We start from the raw sequence: 17557 nt of genomic DNA on the forward strand, positions 1-17557 counted from the left end.
AGCGGGAACACACGCGCACCACAACAGAATACCCAGCGACAACAAAACAATGCCACACAGACACACAGTCAGCAAGCCAGCAACACCAGCACACACACTACTCCTCCCCCCACCACATCTAATACACAGGCACCTCAAAATGTTCCACATAACAACAACACAAGCGCCAGCCCATCCATAACGCCAACACCCGCACCAGCGGCCGCTAACACCACAACTGAGCCACAGGCCGACACGCACAACGCCAACACAACATCTGGGGGTTTATTGGAAACACTATTCCCCCGTCACACGACCACCCAGATCCTTCACAAGATCTGGGCGGCCGTCGCCACACTCATCACACAGCTCACGGCTGCCCAACCCGGGCAGTACTGGGCTGCCATACAAACAGCGTTCACCACACTGTTCCCACTCATACATGGATAACACACCACCCCCCGCCCCCATCGCAAACAACCAGACACTGACACAGATCCTGTTCTGGAATGCAGACGGGATCAATAACAAAAGGGCGGAATTCGCCGCGTTCATGGAGCGTAAGGGTATCCTTATCGCACTGCTGAGCGAAACTAAGCTCAAACCACGCAACCAACTAAACTTCACCGGCTACTGCGTCTATCGTACCGACCGACCGGACGGCTCCGGTCACGGCGGAACAGCCATCATCATACACAAAGACATAGAACACACGAACATAGTGCTCCCTGAACGTGAAAAACTAGAGGCAACCGCCATCAGGGTCATGTTCAACGGAGCCTACACTACACTGGTGTCAGTATACAACAGCCCTAAAAACATCAAAACACGCGACATCAGCACAATACTCAACATATCACCGCGCGTAATAGCCGCTGGAGATCTTAACGCAAAACACCCGGACTGGAACTCACGAATACGAAACTCCAACGGCAAGAAACTATACGAACACGCACTAGGACGAAACTACATCACACTAGCGCCGACCGAACCGACGCACATTCCCTACCGGAGGGGACACAGGCCAGACGTGTTAGACATGGCCCTCATCAAGGGCATAGCAACGACACTCAACGTTGCCGTTGAAAACGATCTGCCCTCAAATCACCAACCCGTTATACTGTACATTGAAGAAACACTGCAGAACATGGAACAACGCAGGATGTTAGACTACAGGCGCGCGAATTGGACCCAGTTCAAGGAAACGCTTGACAGTCGCATCCCACCAACCCACGCGATTAACGAGACAGCCCAAATTGACGAGGCAGTCGAAACCCTCACCGGCGCCGTCCAGGACGCAATAGCCGACACCATACCAATCCGCACGCCACAACAACACAGTGCTGCCCTGCCCCAGGATATCCTGGGCCTAATCTCAATGAGGAACCGCCTCAGGAGACACTGGCAGCGTACCAGGCGCCAGCACTTCAAACGGCACATTAACAGGCTCCAGGGTATAATCTGGGAAAAAATACAAACATTCAAGACACAACAGTGGGACCAGAAACTCGAAGGGCTAGACACCACGCGGCCTGGCGTGTGGCAGCTAGCCCGACACTTCACCAGGGAGAAACTGTACACCCCCACGTTACAAGGGCCAGACGGACCAGCATATTCTGCGGAAGAAAAAGCGGAACTGATGACCCTCACACTCGCAGCGTCATTCACACCGAACCTGGATCCCTCAGACCCAGCATTCACACTTGCTACGGACCAGGAGGTCACACGCATCTTGGCCCAACCAGCGCGCAACAACATCCGACCAGCTAGTACAGCAGAAATCAAATGGGCCATCATGCATACCACCGCTAGGAAGGCCCCTGGTCACGATGGCATTCAAAACCGTGTCCTCCAGGAGTTCACGGAAAAAGCTGTAGACTACCTAGCACACATTACGAATGCCATACTCAAACACCAACACTTCCCCGCCTTTTGGAAGACGGCCAAGGTCCTGATGTTCAGGAAGCCGGGGAAAGACCACTCCCTCCCACAAAATTACCGACCCATCAGTCTGCTGAGCGCGCTCAGCAAGATTGTTGAGAAGGTAATATTAAAACGACTCACCAGGCACTGCATCATAAACGACACCCTGAGACCGGAGCAATTCGGTTTCAGGAATCACCACTCAACAACACAACAACTCCTCCGCGTCGTTGAATACATACCACACGGATACAACACAAACAAGGCAACTGGGGCGGTGTTCCTGGACATCGAAAAGGCATTCGATCGTCTGTGGCACAACGGCCTAATACGCAAACTTAGCGACGCAGGGTTCCCCGACGGGCTCGTACGTCTCATACACTCATATCTCACGGACAGGAGTTTCAACACCGACGTGCAGGGCAAACAATCGACACGACATGGTATACAGGCAGGAGTACCCCAAGGAAGTATCCTAGGGCCCTTACTGTTTAACCTCTACATTAACGACCTCCCAGCTACACATAACACGGCGGTAGCAATCTATGCGGATGACACTGCCATCCTTGCGCAAGATTGGAAGCCGTCCAACATTAACTCACGACTACAGACTGCACTCAGAACGGCGGAGCCTTGGCTGGTGAAATGACGTGTTAGAGTAAACGTCGACAAGTGAGAGGCCGTTCTGTTCACTAGACGACCGAAGCAACTGCGCAAACATCAGCAGTGCAACCCAATAACACTACACACACGCCCAATACGTTTCCGCGAGAAGGTCAAATACCTCGGTGTCTGGCTGGACAGGAAACTACTCTGGGGGGACCACATTCAACACGTGACCAACAAAGCTAGTGCGAGGGTCAAACAACCCTACCCTATGCTTAACAGGCGTAGCACACTGAACAGGAGGGTGTCTAGGTCCATGTACATGACACTTATTAGACCCCTGATGACGTACGCAGCCCCTGTCTGGGGATACGCTGCGCCAACTCGCCTGCGCCGTCTGCAGCTCATACAGAACAAAGTACTTAAAATCATAAGCAACGCTCCGCGCTACACACGCATCGCGGACCTTCACCGGGAATACCGGCTAGATACTATCTTGCAGGTATTCCAAAAACTCTCCACACGACTGTACAATAACACGAGACACTCGCGCAACCCGTTTATCCTTTCACTGGGTAACTACGACCACAACCATAGATGGAAGCATAACAGACCAAAGACATTACTGGCTAGGAACTGAACATCTATGGTCTATAGAACGCTAACACGACAGTACTGGCGAGCCCCTGCAACACAGTTATTACTGGAAACCCAGATGTGCGACTAGCCGAAAAACAGGCAACCGCAGGGAAACCGTACTGTACACAGCACGCAAACCAGCCACACACACCCCCCTACACAGTCCGTGAGCCGATCTATGACCGATCGCCCACTAATCCACAACGACCTTGAACTGTTGCAGGGACGCAGCAACTGCAGCAAGCGCCGCAACAAGCTCCAACAACGACAAAGGTAACGATGCACGATACCTCGAACTAACACAACTACACCTTGCATGCACTGTCGCAGATAGCAAGCCGCTACTGCCCTTACTACCCGTCCTACTGTCGCAGAGGTTTTTTTCCCTTGGCGCTGGCCTTGGCACTTTCTTTCCTCTGCTCTTACAACCGCTACCCTTCGATCGCTTTCGACCACTTCTATCTCCTGATGGACCATGTTAATGAGTAGTCTTACCCAGACGCATGGATAACATCACAGCCTGGATCCTGTGACGCCTGATTCAAAACTAACATGCATACGGAGGTGACAGTAGAACTTTTGTGTTGGTCACCACGTTGGTGCGGGCGTGGAGGGGCCCCATCCTTAGTAAAGATAATGATGGTGATGGTGATGAAAAGATTAAACAAATGACGTGAAAACTGCTATTCATTTACTTAGACAAGACTGATTTTTCCTAAAAGTCATGTTATTTCACGCCTCAGTATTTATGGATGGTAGTCGATTGGCGATTATTACAGGCCGCGAAATAGGATGTTGTCCACACTACTCCCCTCGCATATAACAGACGTCTAACAGTTCCCAAGTAAGTCTATTATTATTACTTTATTAACATTTTTATGTAATTCGTTTACGTCAGTACTGGGTCCAACATTTCAGTATAACTGTCAATAAATTGCGAATCAGATAAATACATCCCTCAAGCATTTGTCCAAAAGTTTGGAAAGTATCTGTGTCATACCATTAAGAACTTTACAAATTCATCATTTATGCGATATAAGATTGAAGAGTGCATTCGCCAGAATCAGCATTTCACTTAGATGTAACACTGTTGACACTACACTTTCACCGATTTTTTTTTCTTCACAGTTTTCTCTGCCATTGCGTGTTGTTGTCGCTGTGGCAGATACAGCCACAAAAACACGTAATGGCGGCGAAAACTCTGCCTATATTACGAAAAAAAATGAGTGAAAGTGCAGTGTCAAGTGACAATAGGCCACGAAATCTGCCTATTCACATCGGCAGCATCATGTCATAAAGCACCACAGTATCAAAATAATGAGAAGTTGTGGCTTGTATAGCAGAATAGCTACCAAAATAAATGTCCAATAGTATCACGTAAGTTAAAAAATAAAAAACGAAACCCACTGAAGATATCACAAAATGTGCTGAAACATGTCTGGGTGAAACAAAACAGGAAAAAGGTGTCCTGCATAAGGCGGAATTCCTCTTCCCACTGCAAAGTTTGGTTGGTGTGTTCCTTCAACTCTTTTTTATAATGATCTTGCTTCGACAGGGGTGGGGGAGTGAGCAAGGGGCACAATGTATGCTATTGTGTGCTGATGGCAAGATGGGGTATGCTGTGGGCGACTTCAAATAGACAATTACAGCTACAGCCATCCACCTCTATATCTGGAAACGTCTAGGCAGCTTTCCAGTAAGCCGGAATAGAGGGCGACAATTCAAAAAATTTTTTTCCTCAGGTCTCCGTTTTAGTTTGTCTATTTTTGAGCTCTGGATGCCACAAGTTAAAAAGTGCTTCATCTGTTTCGTTCTTTTTATTTTGTAGTTAATGAAATTATTCAAAGACAAAAATAGTTCTTAGTATCTATATAGTGCACTTAACATTTATTTATCTTCGGATATTCCTTCTACAGTGATTCATAAATAACTCCTACGTTTCTGGAATTATTTTGGTTAATGTGCACTGTGGTATTCGAGTGCTGTATAGTAAGCGAGACCAGATCTCCCCTGTAACAAGAACCCGCTGTGTTATGGCGAACCTGTCTTGTGCACATTTGGCTTTACTCAAGGGAGTATTCTGCTCTGTAATATGAGGAGCCACTTTACTGGGCAAATACTGAAATTCATCCTCTTTCATTCTTAAATCATTTACATAAGACTTTAAGACCTCCACTTGCAACTCTCGTAACAAATTTTGCTGAATTCTTTTACTGTCTCGGTGTAAGGTGTTGTTCGCCATATTGAACTTTGACGAAAAATATCATGATAGTGCCGTGATACGTCTACCGATTCAAATGTAATACTGTTTTTCACGTACATGGCCACTCCCCCACCATGATAGGAACTCCTTGAAACAACAGCCAGCTAATCTGTATCCTGGTGAAGGAAGCCTCTGAATTGTCAAATTATTTAAGTGGTGCTCCGATATACCAATAATTTCAGAGGCAATAGCTATAAGCAGTTCAGTAACTTTATCTCTAATACCTCCTGTATTTTGATGAAATATGGTAATTCCTTCTCTACTTGGAAACATGACATCCTCTGAGTGTGATTCGTTTGTTGAAGGAACTTCATTTAAGCATGGATACTTATGAGCTGACTTCAATCTAAAAAGGGTGCAGCTCTAACACCAACTACTACAGGAATTTTTCCACGAGTGATCCCACCACCATACACTACTACACTACACTGTCACCTATAAGTTTTCCAGCCTCTCCTTCCCACACTTATTGAGGTGTGGCCCATGCCTAGTGAAAACCGATCTATTGATAGACTCAACTGGCACCACTGCGATGTGACCCATGCCCTCTGCCATCAGCGCCTTCTCCAGCCCCACGTTAACACTCCTAACAGTAGCATTAAGATGAGACCGATCATTACTTTAAAACAGTTGCACGAAGAGCCCATTAGTGCCACTAGTTTGAGTAGCTATCTTTACCAGGTCACCACCATTCCCTGTGCCAAAAAAGACAGTTCCCTGCACCACCCACAATCCCTACCCGATCCTCTTTCGTAAAATTCCTGAGCCAACCCTGCACTAAACTTCACAATGCTAGTGACCTGGTACTCACTCCCCGACACTTCCTGAAACTGCTGGTCCACATCTCTACCGTACGAACTAGCTATCAGTAGAACCTTCTTTCTGTTAAAATCTGCAACTGACTTTGGCTTCCTAACTGCTGAAGACCGCTGCTGTTCCCTATACCTACAGAGCTACAGTTACAAGAGGCTCCTCTCCACTTAACTCTGACAGTTGGTCAAAACTACTGCAAACAAGCAAAGTACGACTTTATGAATGTCTCCTCTTCCTAGCTGCCTTCTAACCAACTGCCAGTTCCCATTCCCCAAACCCTTCACCCTCCTCAACCTCAATCTGTCTAGTTCCTCCTTTGCGTCTTGTAACGGTACCTGAAGAGCACAGATCTTACGCTCCTGCTCCTCTATCAGCTTATTTCTGCTACACATTCTACATTCCCAGGAGAGGATATCTCTAGAATGCCCACTGGCTTCCCGCCCCAATGAAAATACTTTGAACGAATCCAACACCGTAACCCACTACTCACAAACCTACGCCAAAGTCCATACTTCTCACTCATGGACTCATGGTAAGATTTTAAGCTACTGAACAGACTAAACGTCTACGTTACCTAAGTTCGGTTGCGATAGTAGAACTACTTAAAGAACTAACATTAGTGGTCTCGAAAGTCTCTCTGTACTAAGAAGGCAAAAACTGTTATTAATTCTACTAAACATCAGCTAATACCGATACAATGTCAGCCGAAAACTATCGCACGAAATTTACTAAACGACTTCAACTCACAGACAACTCTTAAAAAAAAAAAAAAAAAAAAAAAAAAGAAGTGGGCGAACGTTTCTAAAAGTTTATAAAATCGTTATTTCGTCACGAACAGCACTGGACACCGTTGAAAACTACTAAATTTAATAACTATATAGCAGTGCGCAATCAGCTTTGTCAGAATTTCATTTAAGAACCGCTACAACTGCAACTACACGCCACAAAGTGTAAACACACTGCTGATATTTGGATGACCGATTGAAAACTACTAAATTTAGTATTCGAATACAGTCCATAAACAATTTTGTCAGTACTTAGCTTCATAACGGCTACAGCTACAACCGCACGCCTCTTAATGTAAATAAACTGCTGGGGCCTGAGACTGAGGAACGACGTAAACACACTCACTGATAACAGACCACTCGAGTCAATACATAGAGAGAAAGACTGAAATGAATGCAAATCCACTAATAAGTTACTTTTACAGCAAATATTAACACAAATCAACTTCAAAATAAGTAACTGAAGACTAAAACTTTATAAAATATCGGCGAGCAATTTCAACAGCAGTCCAGCTCACGTGACGCACACCAAAGATTGTACATTTTCACAAACAAAATGACACCAAGGTGTAGTATCTTCACCACATCCAATGTCTGTCGCGTATATTTGTTGGGTACCGACCAGATAAGTTGAGGCATTCTTCATGCCAAGCACAGTTTCCACAGGCTACTGACACCTGCATACAGCTTGAAACCATGTGATGACATGTGCTAAACACGCCATTTGTAACAAAGTATGTATACTTTTGTGAATCTTTTTTGCTGATTACAGGTTGAAATGATCTGGTGGTGCAACATTCATTCTGATAAGTAACGTAACCAGGCATATACTAAGTAATAAGCGTAATAGCAGCGGGCGGCCGGAAACTCTGGCAGTGACAGTTTTCGAGGACCTGAGTGAGAATTACGAGGCCAGTCGGCAGCCCTTGACCCTCCTAGTCCACTGTTCTTTATTAAGTGACTGCTCCTAATGTGGAAATGTTCGCATTAGCGTAACTGATACATGCGACGTCTAATCCCCTTACAGCGAGTGGATAAGACCCTGCCTGTTAACGGTAGGCGCTTATAAAAACTTAGGCAAGTGGCGTGGATATCAGTGGGAGCTGGTGGCGGCACCCAGCGATGCTGTTGGCCACTGTAGAAGACGGAGGCAGAGATTGAAACGTCTATACGGGTAGGAACCGACTTCATGTTGATTGCTGCATTCGACATGTGAGAAATCCCATCAATTTAATTAGTTAAAGTTTTCGATGATGCTGAGCCACAGTCATACAGTAATTTTTGAAGGAATACACCGGCATTTGACTGTATATTTCTGTATATTTTCTGTATAAAATGTAGGTTTCGGCTTTCACGCTATTTTCGAGTGAAATGATCTTACAGCATTAACGTATTTTACTGTGTACTGTGCAGGATGAGATATTATTTCACGCAATTACTGGGTACGTTCATCCTAGACAGTACGCAGCAAAATGGTGTTAATGGCCTAACGTTGTACTCGATACTGGAGTACATGTCACCCTGCATAGTACACAGCAAAACACGTTATTGGTCTAAGATCATTGTACTCCATAATGACTGAAAGCCGAAATCTATACTGTACACAGGAGATATACAGAAATATCCAGTTAACTGAGGGTTTATTACTTACAAAAATAAAATAAATATTTGTTAACCGAGGTTGTGAAAGAGGAATTTTTTAACATATAAGTTTGAACGCTAGGAAATCTTTTCTGAAGATATTTGGCGGTTATAATTAAAGTGCAGTTACTCACGCAGATCTAGTGGCTGGGCTCTGAGCATTATGGGACTTAACTTCTGAGGTCATCAGTCCCCTAGAACTTAGAACTACTTAAACCTAACTAACCTAAGGACATCACACACATCCATGCCCGAGGCAGGATTCGAACCTGCGACCGTAGCGGTCGTACACTTCCAGACTGTAGCGCCTAGAACCGCTCGGCCACCCCGGCCGGCGCAGAGCTAGTGTGGGTTATCATTTGGCAGTGAGACTTGGTTGATATTCATGTTGTTCGTTATTTCTACGACGAACCATCGGTGTAAGTCAGCCAAGCCTCTGATCTTGTACATGCCCTTCCTTATAACCTTCTCAACTGAGTTGGTCCCTTATTATATGAATTCCACACATCCGAACTACGGTTGATTGTTGTTGTTATTGTTGTTGTGGCCTTGACTTTGAACCAGCTCTCCGTAATGGCCTATCCAGTGCAAGTGTTTACTTCTCAGCACGACTACCGCAATCTGCTTACTGTATTCAAGCCTAGGTCCTTCTTCGTAATTCTTACCCCTCCCACTTCCTTCCCTTGAGAAACTGACAATTCCCTGATGTGACAGGACGTGTCTCATTAAACTATCCATTTTTTCCGTCAAGTTGTGCCATAAGTTTCTATTTCCTCAAGTTCGATTCAGTGTATCCTCAGTTGTTATTCGATCTACCCATCTAATCTTCAGAATTCCTCTATGGTGCCACATTTCAAAAGCTTCTATTCTCTTTTTGTCCGAATTGCCTGTCGGTTACGTTTCACTTCCATGCAATGTTACACTTCAGGCAAATATAATGTGAAATTAGAATTGTATATTAATACATTCAGCTTCTGACGGGCGTTGATATACATCAACGGGGACAGATGAAAATGTGTGCCCCGACCGGGACTCGATCCCGGGATCTCCTGCTTACATGGAAGACGTTCTATCCATCTGAGGTACCGAGGGCACAGAGGATAGTGCGACTGCAGGGACTATCTAGCGCACACCTCCCGCGAGACCCACATTCTCACCTTATATGTCCACACACCAAATTCGAAGTGTCCCTACCCAACGCACTCATTACTCGTGGAAGACATTCTGACCAAGTCTCGTAAGAGTTGGGGTAATATGTGTGCATCCGCATAGAAGAACAAAGTCATGGCCGCTATTGTCAGAACTATATACTTATATGGATATGGTGTCTGTTCTTTCGGACATATCCATATAAAAATATAATGTGGTTATGATTAAAGTACAGCTACTCATAGAGGTCCAGTGTGCGCTATAATCATCGAATGGCAGCGAAACTTTCTAGATATTCAGATGCATTAACGCGGAAAAATGTTAGATATCGAAATAGATGACAGAGGGATAGAAAAGCATTTAAAATCGCTCAAAAGAGGAAAGGCCGCTGGACCTGATGGGGTACCAGCTCGATTTTACACAGAGTACGCGAAGGAACTTGCCCCCCTTCTTGCAGCCTTGTACCGTAGGTCCCTAGAAGAGCGTAGGGTTCCAAATGATTGGAAAAGGCCACAGGTCATTCTCGTTTTCAAGAAGGGACGTCGAACAGATGTGCGGAACTATAGACCTATATCTCTAACGTCGATCAGTTGTAGAATTTTGGAACACGTATTATATTCGAGTATAATGACTTTTCTGGAGACTAGAAATCTACTTTGTAAGAATCAGCATGGTTTTCGAAAAAGACGATCGTGTGACACTCAGCTCGCGCTATTCGTCCACGAGGCTCAGAGGGCCATAGACACGGGTTCCCAGGTAGATGTCGTGCTTCTTGATTTCCGCAAGGCGTTTGATACAGTTCCCCACAGTCGTTTATTGAACAAAGTAAGAGCATATGGACTATCAGACAAATTATGTGATTGGATTGAAGGTTTTCTAGATAACAGAACGCAGCATGTCATTCTCAACGGAGAGAAATCTTCCGAAGTAAGAGTGATTTCAGGTGTGCCGCAGGGGAGTGTCGTAGGACCGTTGCTATCACAATATATGTAAATGACCTCGTGGATAACATCGGAAGTTGACTGAGGCTTTTTGCGGATGATGCTGTAGTACATCGAAAGGTTGTAACAATGGAAAATTGTACTGAAATGCAGGAGGATCTGCAACGAATTGATGCATGGTGCAGGAAATGGCAATTGAATCTCATTGTAGACAAGTGTAATGTGCTGCGAATACATAGAAAGAAAGATCCTTTGTCATTTAGCTACAATATAGCAGGTCAGCAACTGGAAGCAGTTAATTCCATAAATTATCTGGGAGTAGGCATTAGGAGTAATTTAAAATGGAATGACCATATAAAATTAATCGTCGGTAAAGCAGATGCTAGACTGAGTTTCTTTGGAAGAATCCTAAGGAAATGCAGTCCGAAAAAAAAGGAAGTAGGCTACAGTACACTTGTTCGCCCACTGCTTGAATACTGCTCACCGGTGTGGGATCCGTTCCAGATAGGGTTGATAGAAGAGATAGAAAAGATCCAACGGAGAGCAGCACGCTTCGTTACAGGATCATTTAGTAATCGCGAAAGCGCTGCGGAGATGATAGATAAACTCCAGTGGAAGACTTTGCAAGAGAGACGCTCAGTAGCTCGGTACGGGCTTTTGTTAAAGTTTCGAGAACATACCTTCACCGAGGAGTCAAGCAGTATATTGCTCCCTCCTACGTATATCTCGTGAAGAGACCACGAGGATAAAATCAGAGAGATTAGAGTTCACACAGAGGCATACCGACAATCTTTCTTTCCACGAGCAATACGAGACTGGAATAGGAGGGATAACCGATAGAGGTACTCAAGGTACCCTCCGCCACACACCGTCAGGTGGCTTGCGGAGTATGGATGTAGATGTAGAGCCAATTTATGCTGGAAAAAAATTAGTTCAAATTTTGGCCACCATGTGCAAAATTGGGATAGCGAATGCAAGAAAGGAGAATAGAAATGTTTCCATATTAATGGATTAGAGAGAGGAGGTGAGCAGAAAATATCAAACAAGTGAGAAAGGCATAATGATGTTTTTATTATTAACCGCTGCTTACAAAATTTGTTCAATATGAGTACCAGAGGCTTCGATGACATGCTGCATCTATAAAATGACGTTATCCACCGTTGATCGTAGCAGTTTCGGTGGAATCTGAGCAACATGTTCCTGTGTATTGACCTTCAAATCAGGTAGAGACTGAACGTGAACCTGGTAACGGGTTCATTTAGATATCCCCAGAGCCAAAAGTCACAAGGATTTAGATCAGGTGATATTGCAGTTTACGCATGTGGAGAACGTCTGAAGGCAAGACGGTCGTGGGAAGTCGCATTGAGGAGATCCTTCACCAGGCGAGCGAAGTGAGGTGTTTCTCCATCTTGCATGACTACAGTGGTTTCCATTCATGCTGCAGTATGACGTCCCGGTAATGTGCAGATGTCACGGTACATCTGACAGACATTCTGGTTGGATTCTCTTCAAAAGAGAACGGTTCGAGAACAAAGGTGGTTGTGAATCCACAGCATACACTCACATAACGGCGAGTGTAATGGCTCTTGGTACACAACATACGGTTTAACAATACCCGAAATTTGTCACTTCATTGTATTCACTGCGCCCTGTGGTGTAAAATGTGCCTCGTCACTCCATAAAATATTGCATGGCCACATGTCGTTAACTCCAATCCGTGCCAGAAACCGAAGAGCAAATTCAGAACTTTGCTGCGGATCGTATGGTTTCATTTGCTACACCATCTGTATCTAGTATGGGAACCATTTTAAAACAGACTGCAAAACTTTCCGTACTGTGACCACGGGATGGACAATTCTCGTAACATTGCACGAGCACTAGCACTCACCAGGGTATGTGCTAATGGTTAACAACAGCAGCAGCAGCCTCGCCTAGTTTCCACAAGGATAGGATGCCTTCCTATTCCAAGTGCCACACAAAGCTCGCTCTTGTTTTCGGATTTGATTTTCACCTTTTTTAAACCAGTCAATGACATTTCGCCTCTCTTCTGACCTTTCAGTCAACGATGCTCTATGAATGCAGCACTGTAATTGCTTCCGCTTACATAAAACAGTTTCACAAACAACACACGGTCTCCCTTCTTTATAGCCATACTATTCAACCATGTTATGGCTTGTCAAATGACAGCATGGTTGTAATACCGCTATACAAACAGTGTACAGCGCCAGGTCTGCACGTGGCCAAAACTGGGACTAATTTTTCTAGCGTAAATGTGTTCCGCATTAACGCATTAAAATATCTACCAATTTCGATGCCGTATTATAATTACAGCCCACACTGGACCTCTGTGAGTAGCTGCACTTTAATCATAACCACATTGTATTTCCGTAGGAGGGTAACTTTGGCTGGAAGTGAAACGTGGCCGACAGGCAATTCGGACAAGAAGAGAATAGAAGCTTTTGAAATGTGGCGCCATAGAAGAATGCTGATGAATAGATAAGTAGATCGAATAACAAATGAGGTTGTAGTGAATCGAACTGAAGGAAACAGAAAATTATGGCGCAACGTGACGAAAAGATGGAATCGGTTGATGAGACACATCTTCACGCATCAGGGAAGTGGGAGGGGTAAGAATTACTAAGGGAGACCTAGGGCGGAATACAGTAAGCAGGTTTCGGTTGTTGTGCTGAGATGAAGAGGCCTGCACTGAACAGACCAGCACGGGTATCTACATCAATCCGGTCTTCGGATTGAAGACTACAACAACAACAATAGCAACAGCAACCATCTACAGTTCACATATATGAGATTCATGTAATAAATGACTAACTCAGTTGAGGTGATTATAACGAAGGACACGTCCAAGGTTAGAGACTTGTCTTACTTAGAACTATGCGTCGTAGTAGAAATAACGAACAATATGAATTAAAAAATGCTCAAAATTGTGTGAAAATTGGTGTGGAAACTGTCATGAAAAAGTTTTCAGTGAAGAATTTAGAAGTACATTATAGCCATCCCTATAGTGCTATAATAGGTATCATGAAGAGGAAATCAGACTACTAAACACACACAAACAGTCAACTGTCCCACCCACTATGGATGCGTGAATCTTTCGTTTAGTTACCTGTTCCGTGAACTGTTTGCATAATTTATCGAAATGCCCTAGAAGCAGTCGGTTTAACGACAATTTAATATTACTCACATTTCAGTACGAAAACATAACATCATGAACATGAATACGACAGCAAAAGGATTTACCACGACTACATAACTTACTGAGGTATTCTCTTTCACTTTTAAGTTAGACATATGAATATAAATGTATATATTCTCAAAAATGGTTCAAATGGCTCTGAGCACTGTGGGACTTAACTCCTGAGGTCATCAGTCCCCTAGAACTTAGAACTACTTAAACCTAACTAACCTAAGGACATCACACGCACCCGTGTCCGAAGCAGGATTCGAACCTGCGACCGTAGCGGTCGCGCGGTTCCAAACTGTAGCGCCTAGAACCGCTCGGCCACCCCGTCCGGTAATATATTCTCCTTTAGAACAGAAGGAATTTGCTCATAATAAAGAAACCGTCGGCTACGTTTCACTTCCATGCAAGGTTACACTCCAGGCAAATATAATGTGGTTATGATTAAAGTACAGCTACTCATAGAGGTCCAGTGTGGTGTATAATCATCGAATGGCAGCGAAACTTTCTAGATATTCTGACGCATTAACGCGGAACCAATTTACGCTGGAAAAGAATAGTCCAAATTTTGGCCGCCAGGTGCAAATCTGGCGCAGCGAATGCAAGAAAGACGTATGCAAATGTTTCCATATATAATGGATTAGGAACAGGAGGTGAGCAGAAAAGATTAAACAAGTCAGAAAGGCGTAATGATGATTTTATCATTACCCGCTGCTAACAATTTTTTTTCAGTGTAGGTACGAGAGGCTTCGACGACATGCTGCATCCATAAAATGGGATTACACTTATTTTTTCTGCTTTTGTAATTGTGCGCATCATTACTGCTTCTTACTGCAAATTTAATGACAGGATGTATGAAGCTCTGATTAAAATACGTCATTTACTAAGAATGTAACTACAAGATAATTGAGGATAAGTACCGTATGTTATCCCTGCTCTGTGCGTTTCTCGAGTGGAAACATTCTTCCTTGGCGGTAGGTTAGCTTACAGCGCAAGTCCATGTCACATTTCTAAGTGAAAATAAAAGGTGTTAACTTATTTACTGGTTTCGCTCTGAAATTTGCAGATGAAGTACAACAGTGTCCGAAATGACCTGTTGAAGAGGTTTCGGGATTTTTATTTTACGATTCATTGTATGCACCGTAAATTTTTGAAGATTCTGCCATATAAACGCTTCGTAACCAACTAAATATATTATTGGTGCTGTAATCTTTTCAGATGCGGAACTGAATGGGCTGTGTATATCTATCTTTAACTACTTCTTCTTTCTACTTAAGAGAAAAAAATTATAAAACCAGTATCAACAGCTCTGTTACATTAAATGGATTTGCTTCTATTCGTGTATTCTGTACAACGAGCGTGTCGCGGTTGTGAACATCAGCTTGTGCGACATCTCATAGAAATAGCTCTGCAACAAGGCGTGAACGACCGTTGGTTGGTTTGTGGGATTGGAGGGACCAGACAACTAGGGCCATCGGTCCCTGAACGACCGTAATTGGGACCAGTTACGGCGCCATCAACTCCTGTTTAGTGTAATCTTCGGCATAACGTGTCGTTGACAGTGCGGTCGTTAGGGACTGAGCACTGGTAGGAAGAAAGACTGGTTTAACGTCGATGACATGGTCTTTAGAGAAGGAACACAAGACGAATTCCGAAGAGGTAGGCAATGAGATTGAACATGCCCTTCCAATGGAACCATTCCGGCGTTCGCCTCAAACAAGTTAGGGAAATCGCGTAAAACGTAAATCTGGATGGTCAGACGAGTATTTAAACCGTCGTCTCCCCGAATATGTGTCGTATTAAAGTCACGGCGTATTAAAGTCATGGCGTATTAAAATAAACGTCGACAAGTGCGAAGCAGTTCTGTTTACACGCAGACCGAAACTACTGCGCAAACATCAACACAGTAGGCAGATAACGCTACATACACGCCCAATACGTTTCCGAGAAAAAGTCGGATATCTTGGTGTCTGGCTGGACCGGAAACTTACATGGGGGGACCACATCGAATACGTGGCCAACAGAGCGCACGCTAGGCTCAAACAACTCTACCCAGTGCTCAACAGGGAAAGCACACTGAATAGGAGGGTGTCGAGGTCCATATACATGACAATGATTAGACCTCTGATGACGAACGCAGCTCCCGTCTGGGGATGTGCAGCTCCTACACGACTGCGCCGCCTGCAGATCATACAGAACGAAGTGCTACGAATCATTAGCAACACTCCACGCTACACATGCACCGTGGATCTTCACAAAGTATACCGCCTTGAAACCATCAAGGAAGTATTCAAAAAACACGTCACACGACTATACAGGAACTCGAGACACTCGAACAATCCTCTGGGGAACTACGATCACAACCATAGGTGGAAGCACAAGCGGCCAAAGACACTAATATCTAGGACATAACCACCTATGGCAAGCTAACATACACCAACAAACGACAAATGTCGGCTAGCCCCTGCATAGCACAACGTTGACTGGTAACACCAGCTGCTATCAAAGCCGACCAACAGGCTACAGCAACGAAACCGACGAGCTGGTCCACTGGCACACAAACAAATCGCCAACTTCACCCTACACTGTGCATCCGATATATGACCGCTCGGACACAAAACGATGATAAAACCTAACTGTTGCAGGTTGCTGACGCCGACCGAGAGTTCAACACCGGCGCCCAGTGGCAGCCGCCGACCAACAGCACCGCACAACGTCAAAGGTATCGACATGCATGATACCCACTAATAACAAAGCCTACCCTTGCACGACCTATCGCAGGCCAGGCAGCAAGACATCCGCTACTGCTCTTACCACCCGACCTAACTATCGCAGAGGTTTTTTCCCTTGGCTCTTGCCTTGGCACATTTCTTCCTCTGCCCTTCAAACCGCTATCCTTCGTTCGACTTCCACCCAATCTATCCCCAGATGAACACGTATTAATGGTTAACCTTAACCAGACGTACGCAAACATCGCAGTACCCTCTACTGAAAAAAAAAAAAAAGGAAATAGGTGTCCAGTGTCTTAATAGTGCTCCACGTCGCTCAGTGCGTTCGGTTGGAGACCAGCGAAAGAAGAAGACCGTGGAATTTGCAAAGTAACGAACCCAGCGTTCGACTTAAGTGAGTTACCGAAACAATGCAAAATTTGAAATTACGCTAGGAATTGAAACTCACCTATTCACGAATGCAAGTCTTGCTCTTAAGCCAATGTGCCAGACAGCTCTGAATCTCTCGGCTTTGCTCGGTCCTTTTCGGTACTGCTCCGTGCAGAACATCATTTATTTTGGCACTGCGATGTGACACTATTTCTTTTGGAATTTATTGTGGCATTTTTTGGTCAGGATGACTTTCTTCACTTCGACAGAATGGTGCTGTCAGTGCAGTGTAATCTTTGCTATTTGCTAGGGATATAAAGGACGTTCGCAGGTCCAGTGGCTGTCTGCATGAAACGAGGAGGTCTAATAGTCTATCATCAAAAACCTTTAAAAATGAATGAGAACCAAGGGTGAGAAGGATGAGAGCGCTCAATATATGTCATATAGTCGCATAATCGACAGGTATCGCAAATTTGCTATGGAATGGAATTACATCACCATGCAAAAGGAAATTAAAATTG

The sequence above is a fragment of the Schistocerca americana genome, chromosome 2 (assembly GCF_021461395.2).
Source record: "Schistocerca americana isolate TAMUIC-IGC-003095 chromosome 2, iqSchAmer2.1, whole genome shotgun sequence".
Lineage (NCBI taxonomy): Eukaryota > Metazoa > Arthropoda > Insecta > Orthoptera > Acrididae > Schistocerca > Schistocerca americana.